This window comes from Gobius niger (assembly GCF_951799975.1).
Source record: "Gobius niger genome assembly, chromosome: 5".
In the NCBI taxonomy this organism is placed as follows: domain Eukaryota; kingdom Metazoa; phylum Chordata; class Actinopteri; order Gobiiformes; family Gobiidae; genus Gobius; species Gobius niger.
The window spans coordinates 24,159,482-24,173,942 of record NC_136856.1 but is presented as its reverse complement, the minus strand read 5'-3'; the positions used below and the strand labels follow the sequence as shown (position 1 = coordinate 24,173,942).

The 14,461-nt window shown below is 40.9% G+C and overlaps 1 protein-coding gene across 4 annotated transcripts in view; it reads left to right on the top strand.

The window, feature by feature from the left end:
* Positions 1 to 14,461, top strand: part of elf1 (E74-like ETS transcription factor 1) — a 41,775-nt gene that overhangs the window by 3,596 nt on the left and 23,718 nt on the right. For 2 of the 4 annotated variants that reach the window (XM_079556342.1, XM_079556339.1), the window contains exon 1: positions 8,285 to 8,529. The exons of 1 other annotated variant lie outside the window; for it this stretch is intronic. The gene's annotated coding sequence lies outside the window, so the exon portion shown is untranslated. Of the gene's footprint in view, positions 1 to 8,039; positions 8,171 to 8,284; positions 8,530 to 14,461 lie in introns of those variants that run through there. One more of the 4 variants, XM_079556340.1, reaches the window with a different exon arrangement.

Genomic DNA, 14,461 nt, shown 5'->3' with positions numbered 1-14,461 from the left:
GGTTAGACATCCCATAAATACATAAAAAACGGAGAATGCTAACTTGATGCTACATGTTAGCATCGGGCTAATGCTAACGGTTAGCTAGCGATTGCTACAACTGCCGTTTTTTCACTTCTACTGAACAATCTGCTGTGAGAAAATATCCAAATGGACCCGATTTACACTTGACTTTATTTATGTGATAAATAAGTTGATATTCCACCAGAAAATGGTAAAAAAAGAGTGAAAAATTGTGTTTCTCTAAAGATTCTATTTTCCCCCTCGGCCCCTTCTATGACGAGATGCCGTCTGTATCTATAACACTTTTTAATGGACACCTTCCAGCCAATCAGAATCGAGTATTCACCCAGACCTTGGTATAAGTAAGGGATAATGTATAGAACGCTGGTCATTGTCGGGAAAATAAGCACCGACAGGGCGAACCGGACCCTGACGCGAGGTACTACAGCAATGGCGGAGCAATGGCGGGCCTCTCGTATCGTCGTCACAAAGCAGAGCAGCCAGCGGCCATTGGTTACCGTTCACTGTCTGTGCATATTTATCTGTGTTTTGCGCTTTTCACCTGACACAAGTCACCCCGGGGTAGACTGACAGAACCGTGACTGCACACATCTGCACCGACAGTCCCTCTGACCACCACCAGTGGAATTCGGAGTACCCAGAGGAAATCTACGCAAACACAGACAGAAGACTTAAAAAATATGAACTGATTCTCTACTTCTGTAGTCACGACCCCCAGTGTAGCAACCGCTGGCGTGTTTGTGACCCCAACAGGGCACATTTTCATTCATTGAACAGAAAATACCTCCTGAAATGATTCCGTGGGCGGTCCCTACCAACAAGTTGAGAACCACTGGTCCAGAACCACTGAATTTTAGTTTTGCCTTGTCTTTGGTTGCTAATTGCAGCCACTCAAATCTATAATACAACCCTATTAAAGATCTACCCAATTCAATTTGCAGGTTTTTTTCTTGACTAAATGTTAAAGGATATATCTGAGTAAATCTGAAAACAAACAAAAAGTGTTTGGAGTAGCAGAGTGCAGCCTTAGGACATGACGTCAGAGAGAGGAGACTCAGAAATTCCACCTGTAACCTCATTCTGCCGCCTGCCTCAGCCGCAGCATGTGACTGTGGAGTCACTGACTGCGCCTTTAGCTTTCTCCGTGAATCGGCGCATTCCTGTGATGTAATCGGCTGTGGCAGAAAAGGCTATTTTTGGGACAAAGGAGACGAAAAACTATGGTAAATTTGACAGCAGAGGATTTTGTTTGCATTAGGTTCCACAAGTCAATAGTCATTAAAGCCCCTTTACCAGTTTTTTAGTTTTGTTTTTCAGTTTAGTAGCCATTTGTGGGGGGGGAAAAAGACCTTTATGCATCTAATTATAAAGCTTTTTTATCGGCTGTGAACTAGCTCGGTGCAGTTGTTGGTGTTGTTTACATTACAGCAGGGGTCACCAACCTTATTTCAGCTGAGGGCTACTTTAAGAGCATTAAGTTGTTCGAGGGCTACCAGTTAAAAACAAATCCTAAAGACTTAAACGTACACTGTTCACTTATAGGATATTGACCCCATATTATATTAAAATAGCTTCATTTTAAACTCATACTGAGTCACAAGAACCAGAAAAACTGTAATTTTAAGAATTCGATTCAAGAAAGTTTTTTACACTTTAGAAAAAGTCCCAAGGGCTACTGGACATGCCCCAAAGGGCCCCTGGGTGCCCGCAGGCACCACGTTGGTGACCCCTGCATTACAGTAACTCTCTCACTCCCTGCATGCCTGTAAACACCTCCCTCTGAAGATTTGGGATGTTAGAAATGCATGAGGAAATATTAGGAATGTTTGGACAATTTCAAATTTCAATGATACAAAAAGAAAAGAAAAAAGAAATATTAAAAATAACACAGCATTCCTTTGCAGGTGTGTCATTATTGCACTCAAACAACTCTCTAAAAAGTGGTCTGAATTGACAACAAAGGAACAATCACCAACGATGGGTACCTTAGTGTAGCCTTCACCTGTAACATTTAAAAGGAAATGTTGTTATAAACTAGAGAGGTATGACTCTTATTTGCCGTCATGACTGAGATCATCTTTATGGCTTTCTGCCCTCTGCACTTCATTGCGTGGACAGATCCTTATTGGTTGTGTTTTGACATCAGGGAGTGCCACACCGTTGACCACGTGATCTTCATAAAAGTAGCTATATACTCTTGTAATGCTATTTTTCTCCCGCCTTAGTTGGTCATGATTTGTCAGATTGATATATTTGGGTTTCACACTGTTAAAAGCTCCAACCAATAGGACTGAAATGATGAGAGACAGAGTTTGCCGTGACAGCCGGTTCCGTGCCCTCAAAGGCACCTCTCTGTCTCCGCTATCAATACAGTACTTTTTTTTTGTTCATTTTTAAGAGACAGGCTGTCGTCAGGCTTGTTGAATTATTTAACTGCACACAGCCAATGTGTATAATAAAAGTCAGAAAGAAGCTAAAGAGTTATGCTATCGTGGTGTATGCCTTGTGCCATTCTATTCACAGTGAGGAAGTTTGGTAAAGCTACAAGAACACAGTTTCCCCTGTGGATCAATAAAGAGATATTGCTATTGACTGCAGGTATCTTAAGCATAAATAAACGATGAAAATGACCTTAGTTTGTTACGGTTCCCTTTCTACTGTCAACAATGATTGGTGCATTATCTTTTGGTCGTGCAATATTGTTTGCAAATGGCTAAACTTTTGTCCTCAGGAAGGGTGTGCTTTTATAAATATGTAAAAGCTGATTACTCTGTAGTGTAGACCTAGTACAAGTACATTCTGAATGCGTGTAGAATGATAAATAGATAGATAGATAGATAGATAGATAGATAGATAGATAGATAGATAGATAGATAGATAGATAGATCCTGGTCTATTGTACATATTTTTAAGGATAAGGGAAACCGGATAACCCTGAGGAAACCTGCGCAGACACGGGGAGAACATGCAAACTCCACACAGAGAGGCCCAAGGGTCGAACCTTCCGCTGTCAAGTCCAAGCGCCAACCTGAGTGACAAAATGTACTGTTTTGACCCTCAGTCTGTCGCATTGAGGGTTCAGTCTATATTCAACTTATTCAACTTTTGGACCCAGCTGTGTGACTTCCTTAAGACCACAAACTCTGCAATGCTGACGTCAATCATGTTGGGCTATTTTTTGCCTCAAATGAGTCACAAGTTGAAAGCTATCTCGCTGAAAACCATTATCTGTTAGAGACACAGTGGGTACTAATTAATGAGTAACTCGCATCACACTGAAGGCTTTGTCTGTTTGGTTACCTCCACTGCACCTTGTTAACTCCGGGCTTAGTACTTTTTCATGAGTCATCTTACATTCCCTAAGTGGTCACTGTCCAGGAATGATAATGCTTTTGCACACGTCCTTGGCTGTTGCAAAAAGACAACGATCAAAGCTTTCAGTAGGTTTTACTTACTCTATTTAAGCGGATCAGCGATTAGGAACTTGTTTTGCGAGGGGAAGTACACATATAGCTACAACGTTCACAAAAGATCTGTTAATTTCCACTCTGCTTCTTCTCCGCTTTGCCTCTGTCTGGGGTATGCACTTGTGTCTGGCCGACGGTGTGTGACAGTCGCAGTTGAAAAGCATCTTTGTGGTTGAGCGGCTACAGGGGCAGCCATCAGATGACCTCTAGGCTACACAAACAGTTGTCTCACCAAATGCTCCAGGTCTGACCCATCGAGAGCCGTTTGTCAGGTTATACAAATCCTCAGCATTCCACGGCTACTCCAAAGTGAAGGATGGCAGGTTATTGGGCGACTGTGTTTGTGGAGGGTTCTGCTTGGTGAAGGACTTGAACCTCATTAAATGGCAGCAATAGCAATATCATGTGACCGTAAGCGATAGGGCGCAAGGATACATGTGTAACTTCATTTGTGTGTTTTGCTAATGCACATAAAAATCACAGCAGCAGTCTCTCAACCGTCATTGAAATATTGTTATCCTTTACTGGCTGTGCAAAAAACATCAGGGCCTTCCTCCATTGAGGCTTTATATTTCATGCTGCGTATTTTCTCCATACAAAGCCACACTTACAGCCACATTTAGCACAATGAGTTGCTAAATTTAATCGAGTCTATGGAGTATAAAAAGGCGTGAAACCACTCTTGCTTATACTGCTTTCTATACAGTGTCCTATAACCTGTTTCATACTTGACTCAAAGTCGTTATTTTTCAGGTCCATTCGTTAACACGTTTGCTCTGGTTTGCTTTCTCCTGGGATTTCTCTTGTGACCGTCTTTCCATTCACCGGCCTGGCGGGGGGTGTTGTTACAATCTGCAGACAGACTTGCATTGCGACATAATATATCATTTGTTCTGCTTAATGTGTTTGTAGGCAATGCCACAAAAGACTAGTAGTATATGATAAATAGGCAGAATCTCATTTTATTCTCTTTATATCCCCAGGAGTGTGAATGTGATTCGTTGTGGACGAAGAGAGTTTCTCAGTAAGCAAGTTGGCTTTCAGTATTACAAAAGAATCGATGCGGTGAATCCAAATATCTTTCGAATTTTGGTTACAATTTGACTCTTTCTTTTCTTTACTTTACAGCTGCCTTAAGCAATGTCTTTTTGAATGTTTTTCATCAGTAGGTGGAGTAGTGAACACTGCTCTGCTCCACCACCAACCCTCTCCCCTCACCTGGCTTTCCCCGGTCGCCCACGCCCCTCACTCCCCTCCACACTGTTTAGACCACACGCTGCTGTGATTGCATTCAATGAGCTACGGAAATCTCAATAATCTTATATTTATTTGCTGAACTGCAACTTTCATGAAAGTTTGTCATTTTCTTTGGCCATTTAGAACATAATTCAATTTAGAACTAAGTTTACAGCGCCTCAGCCTCTTCTTCGGTGCTGCCTTGCTTTGTGAGGCAAAAAAAATAGGAAAAAGACCTGACAGCTCCTGTAGATATTGGATTAGTGCTGTGAGGTGAGGGCATGGATGTATAACGGGTGAGGGAGGTGCGAGGTGCAGCGCTGGTCTCCTTCTGCTGTTTGCGAGTGTGGCGCTCATGGTGGCGCACATGGTGGCGCATAGAGGCGTTTATTAGTAATGCATCGGTGCGGGACCAACAAACGGGATCGCTTACAGTAGCTTTAAGTATTATTGCGCAATTACCCAAACGTGGTATACTATTACTACAACTAATTGCATTGCTGGTCCTAGCAACATGTCTACAGCCAGTTCTGTGGTGGTAACAGTTCATTGTTCGCACTGGAGTTTGCACTTTTGGAATAAAAGGGAAAGTATGTGGTGCTAAATGGTGTGGAACACATTCATGTGTTTTTTTAAGATGAGGCTTACTTTGAAACGTCAAGGGATTCTCGCTAAGTGTGAAATGTGTTGAATTAATCAGGCCTCAGAATCTTTTTTATTTACACATGTATGTTACGTGGATATAAAGACATAATTATCAACTCTTAAGGCTGTTTAACTGGCTGGAATAAAAGCGTCCAATGACACATCTCTGTCCATTTGCAACAAAACAATGACCTCGTACCTAAAATATGGGCCTCTTCTGTGAATAGTTGGATCGTGACATGTGCCTATTCATACCACGGGCTAATCCCTAAGAATGGACTCCTTTCGGGTGAAGATATTTTTCAAGTCAAGATCACTTTATTTATTTATTTATTTATTAATTGATTGATTCATTCTTTATGCTAGGCTTTTATCTGGGATGATATAATGTCAGCACTTAAGCGCTGTGCAGGCTATAATGGATTTCTGATTGGACATATTCTTTTTTCTTAGGAATTTGTTTTGCACATTTTTCTAGAAACCAAAGTGATAACTGGCGAATGGCTTTGTGTGGATAGACTATGTCGGCCTTCTAAAACTCTTTAAGAAACATTCATAAAATGGTTTCATGAAATGTTTGTACAGCTTAATGTGCAAGCTCCCCAAAATCAAGGCCAACAAGAAAAAAGGCACCAAAATAATTAATGACTTAATCTTTCAAACATTAATCTTTACCTTGTTGCTGCCTTATAGATTTATGTTGGCAACTTCATCTGCAGTTCCATTTGAGTTGCAATATGCTTATCTATTAATAGTTTGAAATGGGGGGAGGGAAAGTACATGGAGACAGCCTAACCACAGACCACCATCTTCCTGTTAGCGACTATTTTTCTGATCTTTTTTTATTATTCACACAGAATACAGAATGTTTTTTTAACATATTTTTTTCCCAGATACTATCGAAGAAATTCATCAGAACATGGAGTATGCTTCATTTTTTATTGCAAGAGCCTTGTTTCCTGAGTCAAGCTCCTTCTCATGCAAGTGCTATAGCTTTTATTTTACTTCTGTTTTGTAATGTTGTTTATCTTTGTATTTATTAGTGTACAGTCACACATTCTCTTCTATTTCTTTAATCCTAACATTGAGTTTGGCCCATAATGGAACAAGCTCATGTTGAAACCAAAAGTAACTTCTTTTCCAAAGTAATTCTCGGTATTTCTTATTAACCAACCACATGATGTCAGAAAATAGAGAAACTAGCTGCGTATGTTTGGTTTATGTATTTTTATAAAGCACGTAGATAAATATGTTTTATTTAATCTGAAAGCCATGTAATACCAGTGAACTGAGGTGAAAGTTTTTTCTGATATGTTTGCACTATCTCATCATCACAAGGGGGAAGGGAGTTCTTTCTGCGTCTCACTGCGGTGCAGCACTTGCCACAGTTGAAAGTTCCCTTTCTGGATTGCACATTACTGGCTGTGTCTTAGCACATAAAACAGACCATGTTTAACTTTTCTGAGCTTTCAATCATAATCATAATCTCATCAAAAACATGGAGCGTTTTTGTTGTTGTTTCATTTCGGCACATTTTAGTGATCCTGTACACTCATTTTGTCTCCTTCTGCACTCAAAACGCCAGCCCACTCTCTGGTAAACATCGCATGGACATTTTCAGGAAGTTTCGCAGAATGTTTCAGTCTCGACGCCTTAACTAAATTAGTTCTGACCCTGTACATGGTCAAACAAACGTCCCTGCATTTACTTGTATATTCACTGGAACCCCTTTTTTATTCTATAGATCAGACGGCATCTCTGGAATCGCCCATATATGGTCCTGTTTAAAAACAGTTAAGGGGGAAAACAATTTGGAGAAAATTTTAAACTTTCTCTAATTATTCAAAAACTACTTTAACAAAAGGCTGAAATATATAGTTTTCTACTAAATAAAGATACAAAGACATCGAGAGGAGCAAAGTAGTTCAACAGCCCATAAATACATAAATAATGGAGAATGCTAACTTGATGCTTCATGTTAGCGTCGGGCTAATGCTAACGGCTAGCGCTAGCTACAACAGACGTTTTTTCACTTCTACTGAACAATCTGCTGTGAGAAAATATCCATATGGGCCCGATTTAGACTTGACTTTATTTGCATGTGATAAATAAGTTTATGTTTTGCCAGAAAATGGCTAAAAAGAGTGAAAAATTGTGCTTACCGAAAGATTCTATTTTCCCCCTTGGCGAGGCCACGCCCCTTCTATGACGAGATGCTGTCTGTATCTATACTGTCTTTAAACCTAGGGGTATTTTCTTAAAAATCAAAAATGCCGCACTCCAAAAATACCTTATAGGCTATGATGTCCCAAGTAGTTGGATATAAGGCCTTTAACCTTATTTAGCCTTATTTCAGTGTTCAAATTCCCTCTGCTCCCAAGCAGGCTGTATCGGTTTCTCAAAAATTCACGCTGACATGTTTATCCCACGCAGCCCAAAGTACTTTAACCTTGAATGAAGTGTAACACAGGATATTTTACCATTCCTCGCGAGATTCAGAGCCTGCAGTTGATAATGTTAATGAATTGTTTCCAGTGTAGCCGCTTTAATTCCCGTGCATTTTTATGGGACGGTCAAAGTCTATACACTGCATACCTGACCTACTGTTTGTTCACCTCCACTCCTCCTGTTTCTCTGAAGAAACCAGTCTATCGTCTTTCATTCTAGGTGTGGCCCCGTGGTTGGACCTTTCTCCCTCTCCCCTCCCCCACCGCCTCTCCATCCAATCCCAGCCGTACCTGTAAACTCACCTGAAAGCATTTGCATGGGGGGCCAGATACCGCTCGCTGATTGGCCAGGTAAGGGCTCGCTGCCTCAGGGCTCCCTTCAACCAATGGCGACAGGGCTGTGTGACTCAAAGGGGAGAGGACAAGTTGCTTCATTACACTTCTCCTTTTTCTGTTCCGAAGCGCAGCCATTGCATTGTGTTTTTTTTTTTTTTCTTTAGTTCATCTTTTTGCCCACGTTGTAAGGAAAGGTGTGTGTCGAAGTGCCGATCAACACCTTTTGGCTGCTTTGGTCTCTTCTGAAATGCACCGTGGAATATTCCTGCTTGGCTTCGTTGCTTCGTTCGTTTCTAGCTTTTCATTGGTTACTGTCAACGGCACTTGTTGAGTTTCTGTTATGGACGCTGTCACCGAAATCGCCTGTCTGTAAGGTTAGTCCTCTAAAAGTTTTTACTCTGGTTGCAATTTTACACTTTATCTGAGTGATTACAAACTAAAGACATTTTAGATATGCCATGAGCTGAATTTATTTTTGACAGGAAACCACGGCACTTGCACTTATATTGATATATATGGCATAATGCATCATATTTTCCACACCATTTGATCATACATGCCACGAAATGTTTTACCATGTCTGAATGTTCATATTTTCAAGTTATTAGTTTTTTATTTATTTTTTTACACACAGTTTTTTTTAGGAAACATTTGAGCCAAACTCACAGCTTTTCATTTTAAATAGGCCCATTTTGAAGAGGAAAATAAGATCATAATGCTGATAAATGGGGTTGTTGTTTTACTTTTATGAATTGTTGCCTTATATGGCCGGCTAAAGTGAGGGCGTGAACATTGTTTTGCAAGACCCTTAACCAAGCCCACATGGATTGTACCCAGTGTAGTAATCAGCAATTATAAATCTTGTCAAATTAGATTTGCAGACTTAGTACAGTGTTATGAACATGCATCAAACTCTATTGGATCCTCATGGGTCACAATCAAAGCAAGACACCCTCATGTCTTGCCTCGACAGTGTAGTCATGTGTTGGCGTATAATCGTAAAATGATCAGTACAGAATGTTACCCATCTTGTAATGCACAATAACCAACATTTCACAGTGCAGTCTGAGTCAATGCACTGTTCCTTCCTCTTTTGTTCTGGCTAACCTTCCCCAATTTTTTTCACCCTTTTACTGGATCTGTCTTTGCAGTCTCTTCACTGTAATGGCATGGACAGAAACTCAACTTCCTGTTTCTGTAAAAGATACGCATTGTAGACTTCCTATATCATGCATATGTCATTAATTATGCCATTCTGGAGAAACATCCTAGCATTCACACCCACTTTTAGTTGGATCTCTTGAGCTGCAGCTGCACGGAGCATGTGCCTGGCTATCCACAGCCTTAAAGTGGGAAGTCCTTGTACTTTCATCCAATTATGGTCAGACTTTGTCATAACGTTACATTCAATAAACTCTCAGCAAATTTCTTCATCACTTTGGTATTCACTTTTGTTTTGGAGCTCTACAGAGCCCAATCCAATCCACACAGACACATTGGAAACAGTGCACTTCATTGATAGCCACCTGTACATCGCATATAGTCAATGGTTCGTTGTCCTGAGCAGGCCAGTGTTTGCATTTGACCAAACTTTTTAATCATACTCCTCGCCCACCCTGATTTGGATTGTAAATGAGCACTCAGGGTTGTGTGTGCTCACTGGCTGTATAGATGCTGTTGGGTGCTGCTTCTCGTTTGGCGGGTGAAGAAACAGGAGTGGGTGGTGGACAATAGTGTCAGCCTGGGCTCATCTTTCAATACAAAGTCAACAAGTCTTAACCTGTAATTAGATCATTACATTGGGCAAGACGGCAGAGGAGTGCTGCAGGTCGACACTGTGGGTGGGGTTTGGATTGCCACAGCAGAACAAACATGCAATACATGTCAACATAATGATATTCAATACGTTGATATGATAATAAGCGCACTTGTCAAAGCTTCTTCACGTGGCCCTATAGCTGATGTTTTAAATTATTACAACAATACAAGGCATGTGAATTTTGAATTGTAAGTAGTGATCCAAACTCATTTCTAACCTTCCTAGTGCATTTCCATCCAGCTCTTCGGTTGGTGGGCGGTATGCTATACCATTAGTCTAAAAGCATTTCTTATTTTTGTGTTCATGAGAAAATGCTTGGTCTTTTTTCGGAAAGTGTGATCAAGGTTCCACCAAACTAGTCGCTTTTGCTGCTAACTATGGGGAGATTGACATGTGTCATTGTGCGTTTGGTGCTGTAGACAGGAACACATTAGGCCTCAGCGATGCAGAAAATTCAGCTTATGGAACTTGATGGTTTCCCCATGTCAAACAGGCTGGCAGTTTGAAACAGCTAGGCTAGCTAACGCCATACCAGCCAGGAACATGTAGAATACAGCCCTTGTTTACTTGTCAGCATCATATTGTACAACAACATCTGCTAATACTGAAAGACATGAACATTTTTATTTGATTTACTGATATCAATTGGATGAGTGGTTTGAGGGTAGCTGACTATGTTGTTGGCTCTTGTGGTAAGATCATACCAAAGATAATGGAAATGAGTAGCAGTTCTTCAGAAAATGTTTACGCCGGTGGTTTCAAAGAAAGTGATTATTCTGAATAGGGCTAATGATTATTTTGGTAATCAAAAACGATTGGCGTATGAAAATGTTATTTTTTCGAAATTTTTACTGCATAAAGCTTAAGTGACGCCACTTGAGGACATGTTGATGGAGTGAAGTTAAAGTATTTGTAGGAGGCTTTTAGTGATAATTCAGCTTTTAGACAGATATATATTATTTACAATGTAGAAAACATTACATACCCTAACCTTTAAAACAGCTCATTGTTCATCACTCAAATTTGATGTCCTTTTTGCTCTATTTCTTTACCAGAAAGTGCAAATTGTTTTCCACTATTTCAATAATCGATTAGTTTCATAAATTCGTTGTTTCAGCTCTAGTCCTCAATATAGGCTCTCCCATTTTCAGGATCAACTTCCCATAGGCCTGCACTATATAATGGCATGCTGTTTTCTTTAATCAAGTGTGACTCCTCCCTGAGAGGAGTACAGCACACCAGCAGGTTTGCCAAAGCTATTTGCTGTATTAAGTTGGCCCGACCTTTCTTCTTATTGTTTGCTCCATCATGTGGCAGATTACACTCAAGAAGTACTTGCACGTTATATAAACTGAAACTAGTCACATGGTTAACTTCAGTCATCATGGAGGGCCAGAGTTGAAGCTCCTTTATGACGACTTTGTTTGTATTTGTTAATGGGTACATTTGCATGGATTTCCAAGCTAAATTCAAAAACTATTTTCCTTGTTGCAGGAGGAAGGATTTGCGAACGGTAACTTCAACTCCGTCTAGGAAAATCTGGGTGGGGAGAGTTAATGTGTAACTTTCCCCTCAGTGCCCTATTGGCAAGGTGCTTCTGAGCAAGGCACATAACGTATCTGGATCACCAGTGTTTTTGAGTGTTCTAACGCAAAGTGTTGCAACAACTTTGTAGCTGGTGAGGTCTTGCATGCACAGACTTCTAACCACAAACCAAGAGTATTTCTTCATGAGGCGAGCTTAAAAGGGATGATTTATCTCAACTTGAAATTCAAAATGTTATGAAGAAATGCTGGCCTTCTCTACGATTATATGTTCCAAAACACTGGCTGCCTTGGGAGTCTTCCAGTAAATGATAAGATGATTACACAGATCACCCACATACACCCCAAATCTCTTTTCCATTATCAGTCATAAACCGTCATTCTTACTTGTTTAACTGGAGCGTCTAGATATAGGTGCAGGTGTAAGTGACTCAGTCCCCTCCAAATGTGAAAGACAAGAGTGTGTTCCCTATACTGCAAAGTGAAAGGGGAGAGAGGGAGAGAGATGATATGTGGAAGATCAGGTCACACCTTCCGATACAAGCCATTACATAACTATTCCTTGGCAGTTAGGGCACACATTCTGGCTCTTGAAGATTGCACACTTACCTTGTTTGTCAAGCATGGGTAATTTATATCTTTCAATATTAAACACTGAAATATCAAATATGCCAATTGTTTTTCTGTCATTAAAGGATTGTACTTTTAGAAACCACTATAGGATTTACTGGGCTTGATGTACGATGCTGCTTTCTGAAAGTGGAGCATGAGATGTCCAGGAAAAAATGGAAAATCTGCATTAATGAGAAAGTTTTAAGAACTAATTTGACTTTCCCAACAGCAAAGTCAGTTGTACATTTGAATACACAATGGACTGACCTATTTGCTGTGTGCTATTTGCTTTTCCAATTATATGGGTCCCATCTTGCTTGAGATAATCTGGCCCCAAAAAAGAGTCCCGCTGTGAGATGTATGTGAACATAAACTGTCATCTTCTGTGAATAAGTTTCGCTGGCCTTCTGTGGCCTTATGCTAATTTACTCATCATGTTGGCTCTAATGCAGCATCTCCTGGTACAAAGGGGCCATTCTGACCCAAGCACAGAGGGAAATTGATTTCCCACATGCTTTTGTCCCAGACACCCAGCTGCAGTCAGCAGCAGGCGGCCGCATGGAAACTGTCCGTGACTGTAATGACTTCACAACACTGTCCCGTGTAGGAGGTCACAGTTAAACATATTTATTTCTGGCTGCAATCACTTATTTTTGTTTTTGTATTATTTAAAGGGTGCATTTGTGCTTGTCAACTTTGTTAGTGTGTGACCACCCAAGATGCACTGTACACAAAGGACATGCTTACATGTTTGTTGTGGTGGAAACTAAAACATTCTATTAATACAAAGTTAAGCAAAACATAGTCGTTATCACTTGAGAGTAAGGAAGCTTTCAAGGTTATATTCAGATGACACTCGCCTGAACTGGCGATGGGACTTTGTTTCATAATCCATACAGTACAGTACATTTCACTGGGCTACACACATTATAACTAACCCACTAAAACTATTGCTTAAGCCAGCACATTTCCACTGGTTACCACAGTGGGCCTCAGTGCATCTAAACTCGGAACACTCTTTGTGCTTCTTCCCTGTCTTTTTGAAGAAGCAACTGCTAGAACAAGTAATCACCATAGCAGAGGCAACACAAACAGCACTTTTAGTGGAGTTCAGTCTTAAAACATGTGTCCTTGCGAATGCTGTGGGCTTTTAATAGAGAGCTGAATGGGGCCCACCTGCTCAGAGCCCGTCTCCTTGCGACGCACAGCCTATTTTACAAGCCCTCTCCCTCGGCCTGTTCCTAAGCAACAGCCACTCCTTGTTTACCTTTGCGTTTTTGCATTCTGATTCCCGTCAGAACAACATAACCCCGGCCCCTCGGGAGACTGATTGTCAGGCCTCTTTATTCAAAGTAGCACAGGCACCGAGGTTGCGAAGCACGAGACTGTAGGCTTTAAACAACAGCCCTGTCAAAAGGCAATATATTGTGAGCAATTTTTTTATTAAAACAAATGTACTTATCTATAGGCCTATACCTTTCATTATTGACACCAATGTGTTCAAACAATAACGCCTGGCAATTATTTTCTCCATCCCTCTTTATTGTCCTGCTCCCGTGTGGCACTTTCCTCATCGATCATAAAAGGGCCCTTTTCATAACGCCTTTCCAAATATTGACCGGCCGGAGCGCACTGTCCTTCTGCTTTTCTGCACACGGCTCTAGCACTTCCCTAAACAGGCCAAACAGAATCTTTAATCAAAATCGGCCACAGTGGAAATAAATTAACTTTATTTAAAAGCAGGACAAGTCACCCGCCATATCAGTGTCATTACCAAGCAGGCAGTTTTGCATTGTCGTATTGCTAAGTGGAAACTATTTTCAGTAGTTGTAGAAGAAACTAAATGACTGTAAGTTGGATTGGCATATAGCAAATGGCTAACAGACGGAACACTGTTTGAACTTTTAATGGAGACAGACAGAATCTACACACCGGTGAAATACTTTAAGAGGGATAGTTGTGGATATTAGCCCTCTGCTTTTGACCCATCCATGACCTAACCTGCTGTAACCTGTCATGTGCAGAACGTGACGCTAATAGAGAAGAGGCAGGCTTAGACGTAAGAGAATCTTAGATAAAGGCCTACAGCTCCTGTGGAATCTTCCCCCCTCCCATTTCTACCTGTCTCGATGGTGCTAGTATACCCGTTAGCATCCACGGCGTGCATACTTCTCTGACACGACGAGGTGCAAGTAAAGCCACTTGTAATGACTTCATTCCATATTAGTTCAAGCCACTTAAAAGACTGACGTTACACAATGACTCAGCGTTTCTGCCCTCACTCAGCAGCCAGTAGGCCTATAGTAATGGCCGCCCGTTTACTGTCTCGCA